This window comes from Protopterus annectens, chromosome 8.part0, assembly GCF_019279795.1.
Source record: "Protopterus annectens isolate FY-2018-M chromosome 8.part0, PAN1.0, whole genome shotgun sequence".
NCBI classification, from domain to species: Eukaryota; Metazoa; Chordata; order Ceratodontiformes; family Protopteridae; genus Protopterus; species Protopterus annectens.
This window is the reverse complement of record NC_056741.1, coordinates 512,246,337-512,263,166: the sequence shown is the minus strand read 5'-3', so window position 1 is coordinate 512,263,166 and position 16,830 is coordinate 512,246,337.

The following is a 16,830-nucleotide window of genomic DNA, read 5'->3' as shown; positions in this document are numbered from 1 at the left end:
GGGTTCAGATACTGAATCTCACAGTCACATAGCAAATTAGCACAGTTTGGGTAGTGTAAGAGATACATAAGGGAGAGGAATAGAGTAGGAGATAGGTGACATCACAGGGGGGAATGGTAGAAAGAAATGCAGTTCATTGGAGGCCAGTGTAACATGACAGATGACAGGCACAGATCATGGAAAGAGGTGTGCCACTAGATGAGTCATGGAAAGTCAAGAAATGGAAGGTGTACACTGTTACTTACACCAAAGTTTCTTGCTGGGCGTGCATGCGCACGTGTGCGCGCCATGAAGCACGAGTAGGACAGTGTGCGCGTGTGTAAGGCAGTCTGAGCATGTGGGAGCGTGTTGGGAGATGTTTAACACTGTTTGCGCTGGTGTGTGCGCATGTAGAGCAGGCTGAGTATGTTAGAGGCTGTTGGCAGATGTGTAACAGTGTTTGCGCGGGTGTACGCGTGTTTTAACCCCAATAAGTAGATTCTGAACCGTGTAAGCACGTGTGCGCACGTGTAAGCCACTGTGAGCGTGTTTCAGATAGTATGCACGTTGATCCCCCCTGAGGAAACAGAGAGGAAAAAGGAAGCAACAGAATTAATAGGAAGCATGCAAGGATAACTGCTGAAGCTAGCAGGTGAAAACAATTAGAAGCAGGCAATTACACAGGCAGAATAGTAGCCCAGCCCAGCACTTAAAACTCTGCAAACAGTAGTGCAGGATGTTTCCATTAAGAGACACTGCAAGACAGGAGTAAACTAATAGAAGTGAAAACTGAAAAAGCTGAACGCAGAGCAGAAATGTTAGGGGCTGCCATAGCTGTCATAATGAGACATAGGCGACTTGCTGAGGGTAGTGACAATGCAGATGGTGCCAGACAACCCACAGTGAGGAGACGGAGAAGAGTGTTCAGGCCCAGGGTCACCTACCATGGGTTTCATGAGCTGGAGATAGTAGAGCGCTATACAGTGGACAGAGAGCTCCTGCAGCAAATTGTTGAGCTATGCAGGCCATGCCTCACACACAGAACCAACAGAGGGGAACCCATCCCAGTGGAAACCAAGGTATGTGTTGGCCTAAGAATACTAGCAACAGGTACCTTCCAGAGACCAACTGGCGATATGATGGGGATATCACAGGCATCAGCCTCCAGGGTACTACACCAGTTCCTGGATGACATGTCAGCACATGTCGGTGATCATGTATATTTCCCCAATGCCCATGAGGTATTGGCCAGCAATATGTGTCTCTTCCAGCAAATAGCGGAATACCCTGAGGTACTGGGTGAAATAGACTGCACGCACATACGCATCAAAGCACCAGCCGGTGAGCGGGGTAGGGCCTACATTAACCACAAGGGCTTCCCCTCCATCAACTGCCAGGTCGTGTGTGATGCCCAGGGTATAATAATGAATGTGTGTGCTGGCTGCCCTGGGAGTTATCACGATTCCCACATCTGGCATTTGACGCAGCTGTACCAGACATTTGCCAATGGGGACATCCCACACAGGCACCTAGTGGGGGATGCAGGTTATGCACTGGAGCCGTGGCTGATGACACCCATCAGAAATGCACACACACCTGAACAGGAACGCCATAATGAGGCACACACACAAACACATAATGTAATAGAGCATGTGTTTGGGCTGCTCAAGTCACGGTTCCGGTGTTTGGACACATCTGGTGGAACCTTGCAGTATACACCAACTACATGTACCCAAATTGTCATGGTATGTGCTATGCTACATAATATGATCTTGCGAAAACAGCTGCAGCAGGACAAGCATAGGGCCGGGCCAAACAGCCCCCCACCATTGCCAAGGCCATCACAGGCAGAGCGTGACTCGGAGGAGGAACAACCTGTGCCTGCCCCAGTAGGCAGAAGGCGGCGTGCCCAGTATACCCTGGCCTTGGCAAAGAGGCAACGCATAGCACATACACCAGCTCAGTAGGAACCCTGGGAATGATACCCCTCTCTGACTCACTCATATAGTAACAGGGATGCCTAACATGACATAACCTGCTCTCAAACATGTACAGGGAGTGTAGTATGTGCATCCGACAGAGGCAGCCCTGCAGCACCACCTGAGGCATGATTGCCATGTGTTAAGCAATGTAACACCATCTAGTATATGCAAACATGAAGACCCTGCCTAACATCTCACCCTCACCAAGCATGATGCCACAGTATGAAGACAAGAAGATCAAGTACAATAATTGGCTGAAGTAATGCATTCAGTCAAAGGGGAGCCAATGTGTTACAGGCTGGGAAGATATGTGGAGCTTGACATGATGCACCACCTGCTAGGGGTGGCGTGCACCTATCATGCCATGCCCCATGGATACCGGCAAAGGCTGTCAGTACCCACAGCATGCCCTGAATAGGTAAGTCTCAAAACACAAACCCACCTTCATAGGTTCTACAAGGGATAGGAACCTAGATGTAATACTACCCCATGACAGATGTATAAACAGCAAGATGTGTGCAGTGTAAACGCACACAGTAAGGAGAATGTAGATACCAGTCCTGTAATAGAGAACTGGGCAAGGCTCACATCAGCACCCTAACACTGCCAGGTCACACCTCATACTGTGCTGTACAGCCGCAAAACATGGAACAAGCTACAAAAGGAGGGTGACTAGCAAGAAATGGCAAGGATAACCACACCCCCATGTTGGTACCACAACAAGAAGCAGCATGGAATAGCCATGGTCAAATACCAATGGCTAAAACTGCCTCGCAGTATATAGCCTGCTGCAGACAACTGTCCTAATACCAGGAACAGCACATGGCCTATGTCAGAATACATGAATATATCAAGCCCCCCAAACCACATTATATTGCTTGACTGAAAATACCCAGACATACACCAGTAGCATTGTACTAGCACCAACACAGTAGGAGAAAATTACCCAGATTCCATAAACCAAAATGCCCAGGAACAATGTACTACTCCCACAAGAGGGGTAAGCATACTGGATGTGATAATCAGCAACATGTGTACTGGATGGCAAGATGAGAAGTGTACCCCTCACTGGTAAGACCAGACCATAGAGTAATCACACTGGATATACACACCCTGACCCCAGTCCCTGGCCAGAATACCACAGTGAAAAACATGTGTAAAGTATAGGTTGCAGCCCTGAAAACCGATGTTGAATCCACAAAAGGCCCTGTGCAAGTGCAGAATATGGGACACACCACAGAACATGTTATACAGGCATTCCATGAACACAGCCAGGAATGCTTGGAGAATGCAATCACAAATAACAACAACACACAATGCCATACATGCAGGCATCTGGCATGCTGGCCTCCAGCCATTACCAAACCATGCAAGAGAATGAGGAAGTTACCACATGATAGAGCAAACATAAAAAGGGAAGTAATCACTGACCAGTAGTATGGCAACAACATATGTCCACACATACAATCCACTAAGTCCAGCCACAGCAAGGATAATCTGTGAATCCAGAGGCAATGTGACACCAGTACCAAGTACAGAGACAACCACAACACACCCCAATAAATACAAACATATGTGATAGATGCATCCATGTATCCAAACCAGAGGTTGAGCTCCAACAACTCAGTACTGTCAACACTAGTCAGGAGGAGAAGGTAACCACATACACCACAAACCCAGTCCCACATAGACCTACCACAACTGTAAACCAAACACATAAACACAGACAAATATTCCCAGAGGCCTTAATTACAAACACACCACACCAACAGAAGCCTCCAAAGTAGATCACAAGCAACCACAACCTTCAAACATAGCACATGCAACGAATAGTACATAAAGCTGGTGTGCCAAACAGTCACAGGCCGAAGGAGAAACAACATGCCTGATACAGTCATAATAGGTGTCTGTATAGGCAGACACACAGCTGTCCCACTCACCAGACTGAACAAGGGAAAGGGTAGAGTAAGCTGCTTGTAGGCTGCCACAAAATGCCACATAACACAAGTACGTAGGTCACCCCAAAGCAAGCAGAAATATGATGCACTCAATGTCCATGCTGGTGTGAATTACCTGAGATGTACCTCCCTGGTCAACATCAAATGAGACATGGATGGTCCCTCCGAGTATGTACCCCAGGGCGGGATGACACTGGCTGTGTGCAGCATCAAACCCTCACCAAGAATGATGCCACAGTACAAACACAGAATGCTCATGTTTAACAGCTGGCACAGTTACAGCTGTCAGTCCAAGAGGGTCTAATGTGTGTCTGCTTGAGATGTCAAGCATGACAAGCCATGCTGCTGTTACAGGGATGGCTGTCAGCTGTTACCCATGTGCGTCTGGATACGGGATAAGGCCTTAGCCGCCTCCATAGAGCCGTATGTAGGCAAGGCCTAAAAGACTACCCACCACCCTAGAAAACATAAGTGGTAGGAAACATAAGGGTAATGCTGACCAATGCCAGATGTGTAAACTGCAATATGCATGCCCCTGAAGCACTTCCCATTATGGAGAACATTGATGCCTGTCCAGTGACAGAAGCCTGCTGTAAGCCTAGTGATAGCACACCAGCACTACTAGGTTATACCACATATCATGTGTTATGGCCCCAACACCTGCACCAAGACATCAAAGGAGGGGGAGTATCCATATGCAGTACAGACACCCATATTGCCAGGTAACTGACAATGCGCAAAGCAGCGGACACCACCCATGTGCACATAACTGTAGTCAAAACTGCTGTACAGTCTGTAGCATGCGACAGACCACACTCTCACACACAAGAACTCCACCCAGACATCCGAAGACACTGGACAGTATGAATGTCCCACCAAATACCAGACAAGGTACACACAAAGTACCACATAGGTGTCAAACCATTATGTATGCAAGGAGTAATCAGGGACCTAGGGACACAGGTCGACATTAATCTGTCATGTAACAGCCACAATGCCAATGTGGCTATGAAGACTGTTGATACTGGACACCGTATCATGAAAGGATTCACATCAACATCAACAGAGGACACTGTGCCGCTGTACTGTTCCCTTATCAGACCCATAATCTTGTACAATGACTCATATGGGATGTACCGTACGTGACACCTGCAGCGGTTCCGAAGACCTCATAGTTACTCCACCAACAGGATAAAGGGTGTGAAATATATGTCATATGCTGCCTGGCTGTAGACACCCCAGCTGACTGCAGTCACACACTGCCTACACAGAGGCATTGTATGTCTGTTGTACAAGGCCATGTCCAACACAGGAGTAATGGACATGCTACACCACAGGAAATCAAAGCCATTGGAGCTGTGAGAGTCACGGATGTCAGCCTCGACACATAATGAAATAAGATGTGCTGGAGGAACAGATGCATAACCCATAGGCTCCCCACACCCAGAAACAGGATCCCAATCCATGGTAGGCAGAGCCCCTCACTGACACCCCTCAACAGGAATATTGCCAAGTGGATGGATGACCGTACATGTATACAGGGGGTCCCCACTGTGTCACGACCAGACAGAGGCACAGTGAAGAACCTCATAAATGGCCATAATTGAACATAGCAAGGGGTGGCGAAAGACACACGCACTCTAGCTAGGCTTACTAATGGCCTAGGGTGTCTAGCCTACTATGAACCCATGAACCTATGAAGATACAAAACGTACAGGACACTAAGGATAATCACAAGGTTTACCCAACTGATGGTAGGAACCATGTTGAGCATCCACAGATATGCTCCGAATCACACAGATATTACAAACAACATACCAAACACACACACATATTGCTAACATACAACCTGTCAGGTGCAGTGCAAACACCCCCCCCCGAGGGCAAAATACCTATCCCAGCAGATGGTCCCCTGACATTGCAGATGCTGAGGTAACAGCCATCATCTGCAAAGCAGAACACACAGCAGCAAAGGTATGTGATGGTGTCCTGTGCTGAGGCCAACATGGACCCCAAGAATAATGGAATGCCAAATCACACTACTGGCCAATGTCAGCCGTACCACAGGATATCTACCCAAAGAGCAGTGTACAACAACAGTGGTCCATCACAACAAAAAGGTGTTGCCTGAATGGATACTCAAAACTACCACCCCAGGATCATGATAAGCTTGTTCTGCACAGCTATAGAAAGGATCAGTATGTACCACAGACAGAAGGCTAATGTGGACCTACTGATACTGGACCCTACACACTGTGGCTGTTGTAACTGCAGAACCGGCCCCTAAACATGTCTGACTCATTTGAAGCAGTCATTAAGGTCATTGATGAGGGCTATGTGGTCCACACAGCGTAGCTGGACCGTGCACATGCTTCTAGACAATACCGTACGAGTTCAGTATGGATATGTTCACCAGCTTAAATATACACCCCTATGTCAGTAGAGAGGTTGCAAAGCAGACCAAGGACAGAACTGACATGGTCAGACATGCCACATCCATGTCAGACTACAAAGCGGATATGAGTGGCATCCCACAAGGCCTGGTCTTGGCCCCCCTACCCCCGTTCTGTATACATGTCCCATAGGTACAGGCCAACATGGAAGGACTGTGACTGAGCATGTATGCAGAGGAGTACAAATAGCCCACCATATCCGACTCCCAGCTGACACAAGCAACCCACAAAAGGGACACCTACAAACAGACAACTGTAACCATAGCCATGTCAGCAAGTTAATTGCAGAACTGTGTATAGACAACCACCGTGGATATACAGTAAGTGCCCACAAATTACCACACAGGTGTTAACCCATGAGGTACCTAACATGTAATGTGAGACCTGGGTACAAAAGGTGATAAATATCGTGCACTGGACAAACATGTGGCTGTAGTGTTCGCAGAAACATGTACCATATACCCACCCAAACATGAAGGGTGGCAGATGTAGATAAGGGGAACTCACTGTGGCTCTGCAGCCATCCTCCATCAGCATCACAACTGACTACAATAGCCCCTGTGGGATATACCACAGCAGACACCTCCATCAACTGTAAAGTCCACAACAGTACCCCACCAGGGGTAGCAAAGAGCATGAGCAGATGCCATGTGTTGCCTGAGTAAACAAACTGCAGCCCCACACACTGCCATCCTTCCCAGCTACAGGAAAGCTGTGCCTGATGTATGAAGCTATGTCCAACCTGGAATGAATGAACATGTTGCACCTTGTGCAATCTGAATGGCAGTGAGCTATGCACATAAGAGACCTGAACCACAGCACTGACATACATAGGACAAGCTGTACAGAATGATCCATAACACAGAAGGCACCCCCACACTTCAGTAAACTCCTGGTACAGGTCAGCCAGAGAGCCACATATCGACACCCCTCAAGAGGCATCCTGATGAGTGTATGGGAGATGGTAGGCTACCCTGGGTATCACTGTTATGTCAGAGGTAGACGGAGGCACAGTATACTAACCATGACATATGTAATGGCAAACTCCAGTTACAATGTGTGTCGAAGGACAAACACACCCTGTGACTAGTATCAGAAATGGCCTATGGAACATCGCTAGTGTTTGCCAATGTCCACCCATGTTATGGAATACACTAGTAATGTCGGACGAGCCTGGTGTAGGTAGTCCATATCTCAACATATTGCAACATGGTCATAGGTGCACAACTGGCCCCTACACAGTCTGTTGTGCTCACTATGAAGATGTCAAGCAGTCATAGGACTAAAGCCCAAGATACTGTCCACCACAGTGAAAGTACCGAACTAGTACACTATACGGTACTACAGTGTTAGGTCATTATGAAAGTATGTTGAGAGCTGTCTGCAAAGTATCCCATGCAATTCCTGCAGGCACAGTATAATCCCTGTTGTGGCAGACACGAAGCAGTTGGCCAGTTAGTACACAACATAACACCCAACACACAATCATAAACGTGCGATATTGTCGAAGTTCACACACACCCAAATATGTGGTGGACTTCAGAGTGCAACATATGGAAAGCTCACACTGGGCATGCTCGCACACTTTGATAAATGAGGCATATGTCAGACAACATGCCATGGAAAGGCTGAACTGGGCATGCTCACACACTTAGGCCATATCTCCATTTAGCAGTTAGCTACACATATCTGGTATTTGTACGTGTCAGTCCAGGAACCAACCACAACACAGCAATCAGCCCAGTGCACACAGTAAATGACCACAGAGACATAAGTGATATAGTGGATCGCCGTCATATGCAAACATCTGCCAGAGATACACAAGTTGGTCATAGGAAGAGGGAATGCTATGGCAATAAATACCTGCAAACAGTAGAACAGCACAACAAATATTGTGCATCTGACAATTGAACATATGGGTGTAGAGGTCAATACTAGGCTTCTTGCCCCAGGGAATGACAGCTCAGCCAGAGTGTGCTTGGCATCTGCATCCCCAGGATAGTAGGCTACTGTGCCACTGTAAAGTAGGTCACAGAAGGCAACATGTGAGGCTAGCGAGCTTTGCCTCTGTCAAGCAGGGGCACCGTGGAGGTCTCAGGGATTGAATGTGCTAAGCCACAGCCATGTTGTCGGTGTGTGCTGGGAGAGGGTTGCTGAGGATCTCTGACAGTAGGTGTCCATCAATAACAGACTGAGGGGAGCCCTATCTGCATTCTCTGGACGATTCCACTGTCAACACTGTGTTGTAATGAGTATGTGTGAATGAAGTGCCGTGCTGGAACTGTCCACAGATGTCCTCCCTCTGTGGGCTACAGCTCTGCAATGTATTAGGTCACTCTGTCTGTTGAACGGCGCATATATGGTTGGTGTACAGCTGACAGGTGTATTGTTGTGGAGCAGTCATGGGTATATGTGGGATAGCATGACCAATGTAAACTGTACACATGCCCATAGGATGTAATTGTCAAGGATTATGCTGAGTGGCCAGTATAGTCCTCCAGCATGTGTCCTCTGAAGTCATCCACCCCAGTCTACACAAGTGTAGAGTCTGCTTGTGCTAAACACAGTTTGTGTGCAGTGACAACCTTGCCTGGGGGTGGAGATGAGATATGGATGTCCAGGGAAAGGTGGGTATGGTCAGATATCAACAATGGTGGTCTACTTCTGGTGTGGAACAGTGAGTACCCATGTTGCAGATGGACAGGTGCAATATGTATTCACCCATGTGGCTGTGGTGTGTGGTTCCACCATAGCACATGGACCCACAAATTGTAGTGGCTGTAGGGTAAAGTGGTAGAGGCCTGAGTAGTTCTCACACACAATATGCCTGTACCTGATGTTAACAACTGGAATGGTGTATGTGAATACCTGCATATCCTGGCACTGTTCCCAGGGAAGCTAAGTGTGTGTCCTGGATGTGGGTGTGGTGTTCTGGACTGGTTGTGTTGTGTGTTACAGGTCCTGTGGTCCCAAAGCATGGTATAGAACATAACCTGCCAGTGCGATGTGCATATCTGACCCTGACGTACATGGCTGCAAATGCATATATATGCTATCCCCCACCTGACAGGTAGTACTACATCTACATACCTCTGTAGAAATAAATATGTCAGCACCCTAGAAATACTACAGGTGCAGAACAGGCACCCAGTAATTCGGATAGTGCGCTCTGCTAATGCGTCTCCCTCAAGTGTCATAATATAGTTAGGTTGGGGTTCGAATCCTGCAAATGCTCTGTGTGTGAGTGGGGTTTGTGTGTGTGAAAGGCTATAAGAGGGAAATGTCCCTTTTGGCAACTGGGAAAACACACTACAGGATGCACATACCCCTTACTAAACACTGATGATGTCAGCACCCTATAAGTACAGCAGGAGAAGGAAAGCCTCCCAGTAATGCAAATAGCACACTCTGCTAATGCATCCGTCTCAAGTGTCATAACATAGTTAGGTAGTGGTTTGAATCCTATAAATGGCAAGTGTGTGTGTTTGGATGAGGGAGGGTTACTGTGTGTGTGCAAATTTGTGTGAGGGAAATGTCCCTTTTTGGCAATTGGGAGAACACACTACAGGATGCACATTCCCCTTACTAAACACTGATGATGTCAACACCCTATAAGTACAGCAGGAGAAGGGAAGCTTCCCAGTAATGCGAATAAAGCGCTCTGCTAATGTGTCCGTCTCGAGTTTCATAACATAGTTAGGTAGTGGTTTGAATCCGGCAAGTGTGTGTGTTTGGATGAGGGGGGTTACTGTGTGTGTGCAAATTTGTGTGAGGAAAATGTCCCTTTTGGCAACTGGGAGAACACACTACAGGATGCACATTCCCCTTTCTAAACACAGATGATGTCAGCACCCTATAAGTACAGCAGGAGAAGGGAAGCCTCCTAGTAATGTGAATAGCACGCTCTGCTAATGCATCCGTCTTGAGTGTCATAACATAGTTAGGTAGTGGTTTGAATCCTGCAATTGTGTGTGTTTGGATGAAGGGGGTTACTGTGTGTGTGCAAATTTGTGAGAGGGAAATGTCCCTTTTTGGCAACTGGGAGAACACACGACAGGATGCACACTCCCCTTTCTAAACACAGATGATGTCAGCACCCTATAAGTACAGCAGGAGAAGGGAAGCCTCCTAGTAATGCGAATAGTGCGCTCTGCTAATGCGTCCGTCTCGAATGTCATAACATAGTTAGGTAGTGGTTTGAATCCTGCAAGTGTGTGTGTTTGGATGAAGGGGGTTACTGTGTGTGTGCAAATTTGTGTGAGGGAAATGTCCCTCTTTGGCAACTGGGAGAACAAACGACAGGATGCACACTCTCCTTTCTAAACACAGATGATGTCAGCACCCTATAAGTACAGCAGGAGAAGGGAAGCCTCCCAGTAATGTGAATAGCGCACTCTGCTAATGTGTCTCTCCTGAGTATCATAATGTAGTTAGGTAGGAGTTTGAAACCTGTAAATGGCATGTGTGTGTGTTTGGATGTGGGGAGTTTGTGTGTATGCATTTCCGTAGGAAAAACATGTTAGTTTTGGCAATCAGAAGATCACACTACCTGATGCACATTACCCTTTCAAAATACTGATGTTGTCAGCACCCTATAAGTAAAGCCAGAGAAGAAGAACTATATAGAAAACCGAATAGTGCGCTTCGCTAATGCGTCTCTCTTACGTGTCATGACTTAGATAGGGGAATGAATCCTGCAAATGGCAAGTGTGCATGTGTGTGGGGGTAGTAGGATGTGTGTAAATGCAAGTGTGAGAGAACAGATCCTTTTGGCAAATACTACAATACACCAGATGCTGCATACTCCCCCAGTAAACACAGGGGATGTCACCACACTATCAGCACAGCCAAACAGGGCTAGTTGGCTAGTAATGCCAATAGTGTGCTCTGCTACTGTGTCTATTACCATTGTCAGAGTACAGATAGGTATGTTTTGGTAACCCACAACTGTCATGTGTGGTTTTGTCACACAGTATGACCTTGTGTGGGTGTTTGTACATAAAAAGCCCGAAACCCGCAAGGGGTTTTAATTTGGCACAAAAAAAATCCGGGGTCAGGGCCCGTTGCACACCCGGGGGTAAAATTTTCAATGTATAAAAAAACTTTCCGGCCCCCGGGTTCCCTGGGTTGTTCCAACAGGGGGGCTTGGGGAAAAAAACCCCGGGGGGGCCCTGGTTGGGCCAATAGGTAAAGTGTTGGCCCCTTTCGAGCCCACCTTTTTTGGTAACTGTCATTTCCCTGTTCGTGAAATTTGAAACCCCAAAATTTTTTAGCCCCGTTTTCACACCCAAGGGTGGGAAACCGAAATTTTTGAGCGTCAATTGCCCCCGTGTTTTTAGGGGAACCCATGGGAATGTTGTGGGTTAAACCAAACAGGGACCCTTTTCCCATGGTGGCCCCGTGGTTTTTGCCCCTCCAAAAACCCCGGGGGGTTTGACTGTTTCCTTGGGGCCACCCCCTTAGGGACAAAGGGAAAGGGGGTGACAGGCAGGATGGGGCAAATGATGGGGTTAAAACCCGTGACCTGTCAAAATTTGGTACCTGGCCCGACCCTTTCACACCCTGTACCCTTCCTTATCATCTTCCGGGGACCTGGCCGGTTGGGTTTGTGCAGGCACCGAGGCCCCGGGGAAACCCCGGGGGGGGGCAGGAAACCAGTTTCAGCTAAAACATTGGGGTTTCCAAAGGGGTTTTCCCCTTATACACCCATTTTCACAAAAGCCCCCAAAAAATTTTGGCCCCCATGAACATTGGGCACCCGGGAAAACCCCTGAAACATGGAACGGCAAATGAACATCAAAACCCCCCAAAAGGGAAATACCTGGGAAATTTTCAACCAAAATCACCATCCCTTTCCACATGCAGAATCCACATGGCCCCCATGATCCGGGAATGCCAGGGACCCTACTGGGACAATGGGACAATGCCCATGCCCATGCCATGCATTTTCACCCCAATGCCCCTGAACCCTCCCCTTTCCTTGTACACCTGGACGGGACCCCATGCACACACAAGACAGGCCACACCCCCCACCCGATTTTTGGGACCCCCAGGCTTATTGGGACAGGGGGGCACCCTTTTCAACCATGCACAAAAATGGGCCCCAGGGGGCCCCACCCGCACACCCCTGCACCCCCTTTTTCACACGCAGTTTCAAGGCAATACTGAAAAATTTTTAATTTTTTCCCTTTTTTTTAAACCCAGCATTATTTTAAGGGGACTTTAAAAAATTAAAAAGGTTATTTGGTTTTAAACAAAAAACTCACCAAAAAAACCAAAATTTGGGAAATTGGCCTGCCTTTTTTTTCTTTGGGGAAACCCTGGGAGGGAAACCTTTTCAAAAAAAAAATGAATTTGGGGGGGGATTAATGTCAAAAGGGGGGGCAACCCAAAAAAATTTGGGGCCATTGATTTTTTTTTGCATATTTAAACAAAATGGTTTAAACCAAGAAAACAGGTTTTTAAGTGGTACAAAAATGGGCATATTTACCTGCAAAAAAAGGGGGGTTTCCAATGTTCCGGGCCTTTGGGGGGGTTTTTTTGAACCAGCCTCCACCCTGCAGGTGTTAAAAATTGGGCCTTTTTGGTGTTTCTGGGGCTTTTTTGGAGCCAAACCAAAACAAAAACTTTTTTTGGAGTAAAACCCTTTTTCCAGGTTCCTTTTGGTTTTTTAAGGGGGGAATTTTTTGTGGCCCCAAAAAAACCCCAAACCCCCCTTTTTTTTGGTGGAAACCTGGTTTTTTTCCTTTGGGGGGGATATCTTTTTTATGGGGGGAAAAAGCTGATGGGACCAACTTTCCGGGGGGTTAAATTTCCCAAACTGCAGGGTGAAATTTGTCGGCCCAAAAACCTTGGGCTTCCAATTTTTTTGTCCTTGTTTTTCGTGCCAATTTAAAACCCAATTTTTACCCCCTTTTTTTGGGCCCAAGGGGTCTTGCCACAGGGGCAGCCCTCCTCCCCTGGCCTTTGGATTTCCTGACCCTTTTTGGTTTTGGGGAAAACAAGGGAAAGGGTCAAATTTTTTCCTCCCCGCCCAAACCAGGGCTTCTTTGGGTTGGGGGGGTTTTTCCTTTCCCCTCTTCCCGGCACAAAAAGTAAGGCGGGGGTTTAAAAGCTGAAAAAACGCCAAAACTCCCTGGAAAAAAAAGAACACAAAACCCCGGAAAAACCCGGGAGACCCCTGGGGCAAAAAACCAATTTATTAATTGGGCACACAATTTCTAAAAACATTGGATACTCAATTTTTTGTAAGTTTTTAAAATACCTTTTTTCCCCCACCCCCCCCAATTAAAAGTTTGTGGTGTTTTTTTGTTTTGGGGGGATAAAAACAGGTTTTCAATGGCCAGGGAAAAAATCAGTGCTTTCCCCGCCCCAACACCCCGTGCAACAATTTTCCTGCCCCCAAAAAAATTCCACACAAACAAATTAGTAGCCCCTGCCCCAATTCGGGGGGGGGGCAGCAAAACACTTTTTACCCCGGGTTTTTCAATGGCCCCAACCTCACTCCTTGGGGGTTCATCCCCAAAGGGGGGGAAAATGGGATTTGGGGGGGGACCACCAATCCAAATTTCTGTTGGGGGTGTGGACAAAGGGGGGTTAAACCCCGGGCCCCCGGGGGATAAAAATTTTACATATTTTTCCCCCCCACCCCCCCCCAACCCAGGCCCCCCCAGGGGAGGAACTTTAAATTTAAAATGTAAATTTTTTGAAATTAAAACAAAATTATTCCCAACCTTTGGGTGGGAACCCCGAGATTTTTTTGGGGATTCCCATGCAGCAAAAAACTGGGGGCCCCAGTTGGGGAAAAGCCCCCCAAACCCCCAACCTTTTTCCTGGGGGCCCCCCCTTTTTGGGCCCAAAATGCCTTTACCCAATTGGGGACCAAAGCCACAAGATTTTCATTTTTGGAAACCTTGCCCCACCAAAACAAAAATTTCTTTAACCCCAGAACCCCCTAAAAATTGGGGGGACAAAAGGTTAAGGGCCATCCCTGTCCCGGTGGAAAACCCCAGGAAAAGGAGGCAGAAAAATTGGTATAAAAAAATAAGCCCCGGAAAAAAGGCCCCCAAAATGCCCGGGAAAAGAAGCCCCATTCCCCATTAAGGGGAAAGGGGCCCCTCCTGTGGGTTCCCCCGCCCCTGGTAAAAAATACGGCCCCCAAAAGGTCCTCCCCTAAACAATGGGCCGGCCCCCCACTCCCCCCCCGGGGAGGGAAATGACACAAAACATTTTGGATGAAAAAACCAACCCCAAAGGCCCTTTTTTTTCCAAAGTTATGTTAAAAAAAACATATGGAAAACCCCCCATTTTGGGCCCCCCAAAAATTTTTTTTGGGGTCCCCTTTTTGTTTAATTTACCCCCCCACCCCTTTTTCTTATTCACCAAAACACCAACGGATATTTTTTTGGCCCCCAAAAATCTTGCCCCGGACCCCCCTTTTTTCGGGTTTGCCCCCCGGGGGATTCCCCCCTCCTTCTCCCACCAGGTTGAAATTAAAAATTTAAAAACAAAAGCCTGGATGTTTTAAAACCCCCCTATTTTTTTTTAAAAACCTCACCAAAAAGTCCAGGTGAAAAGGGCCCCCCTCAGCCCCCGAAGGGAAGAAACCCCCCCCAAAAAGGGGATCCCCCTTTTTGGGCCTCGGTGGTTTTTCCCCCCCCCCTTTTTTGGATGTGTTGCTTTTTCCTTTCACTTGGAAGGACCCCTAAAAAAACCGCATTTAAATTTAAAACAACTGGAATTAAAATTTTTAAAAACCTTTGGGGGGCTGGGGTTAAAAAATTACAAAAAGGATTTAATGGTTAACCCTGGGGACCAGGTGGCCCAAAAACAAGGCCCAAAAAAAGGTGGTTCCCACACCCAAAATTAAAAAAGGGGCAAAAACCTTCAACTTGGAACCCCTGGGAATTTACCACATTCCCTAATGGGGGATAATGGGCCCTTTTTGGTCCTGCTTAAAGCTTATGGAATTAAAAAGGCCCCCCGGGTATGGGAAAAATTTTTCAAAAATGCAGTGATATCGGGTACCTGCAGACACTTGTTCCCAGCCAGTGTGCCTTTGGGATGGGCTGATCCTGCCTTTTGAACCTGGCTGACCTTTCAAAGCAGTCACTACAGCCATTGCTGGGCCAACGCACAGACAACTGCTGCCAGGATCATGGCCTAAGACTGATTGACATGTAATGTATGGTCATCCCCTTTTGGTGGAACTACGTACACACAACATATCACATGGACCACCTATAGATACAGACCTATGACACATTTGGAGGGTTCACAGTATGCACACTATTAACCTGCTACTTTGCATTACCTGTGTTTGTCGCAGCTGGTTTCGATACCACTGCTTCTGCTTGCTGCTGCTACTGTCAGTGCTGACAGCTTCGGGTGACAGAGTCACAGTGTATAATTTTTTTTTTTTTTTTTTTGCTCTCTCTATCTCTCTCTCTCTCACTTCTCGCTCTCCCTCTGTCTGCTTACAGACAATGCAATGAATGTATTGCATGTGGGGAGTGTTAGCACTGGATGCTTTTGCAGGTATCTGAATAAGTCCATGTGATGGCCTCTGCACCAATTGTAAGGCAGCATTTGCTAATTGCATAAAGCCAGTTGTGTACTGATTGCAGCTCTCACTGTGATTTCAGGTCAGTGCTATAAAAGGCTATGTGGGATAGGCATTGCCCTTTCAGATTGTGAGGGCGGGGACCATGCTGGTATGCTGTTGACAGTGTTCTGTGAGTGTAAAGGTTAGTATCTCTCTCATGATTCAGGCTGTGTTGTATATTCACATTTCTCCATTCCTCTCTCATGTTCCCTGTAGCAAGTGTGTATGCACAATGACTCCTACAACTATATATAGGTATATATTTATATATATATATATATATATATATATATGTACATATACATACATTTATATATGTACTTTAACTGACCTTATTATCTACAAGCTACCAACTAGCATGACTGTTTCTTTTCACACACTACTATTATGGAAATCCAGTAGTTTTGACAGTAATTTTAAATGACATGCTTTGTGTACTACACATCCTATATTCCCTTTACATTCATCCCTACTATTACATGTTATATTTATTTTAACACAATGTTTTTGTATAAGAGTCATGGCTTAGTGGTAGGTCATGCAGACTTGTGTTTCCAAGGTCCTGGGTTTGGGACTGACAGTGGGATTTTATTTTGCTTTTAAACTGAGTACAGGACCTGTCAGTCAAACTGACTAAGGCACTTTTAAGCAGTTGTAACCGGGTTAGCGCTGGTTTGCACGGAGCTCACGCATGCGCACTGGCGGTTAGCTCCGGGCACACACGAGCACACCAGCTTACAACCGCTTAACGGTGCTTACTCTGGTGCACACCTGCGCTATTTTCTTTGAAAGAAAAGAAAATGGGGTGACAGGAAAGTGGTGAAAAAGGGGTCACAAAGAGGGTAAGACAGTAG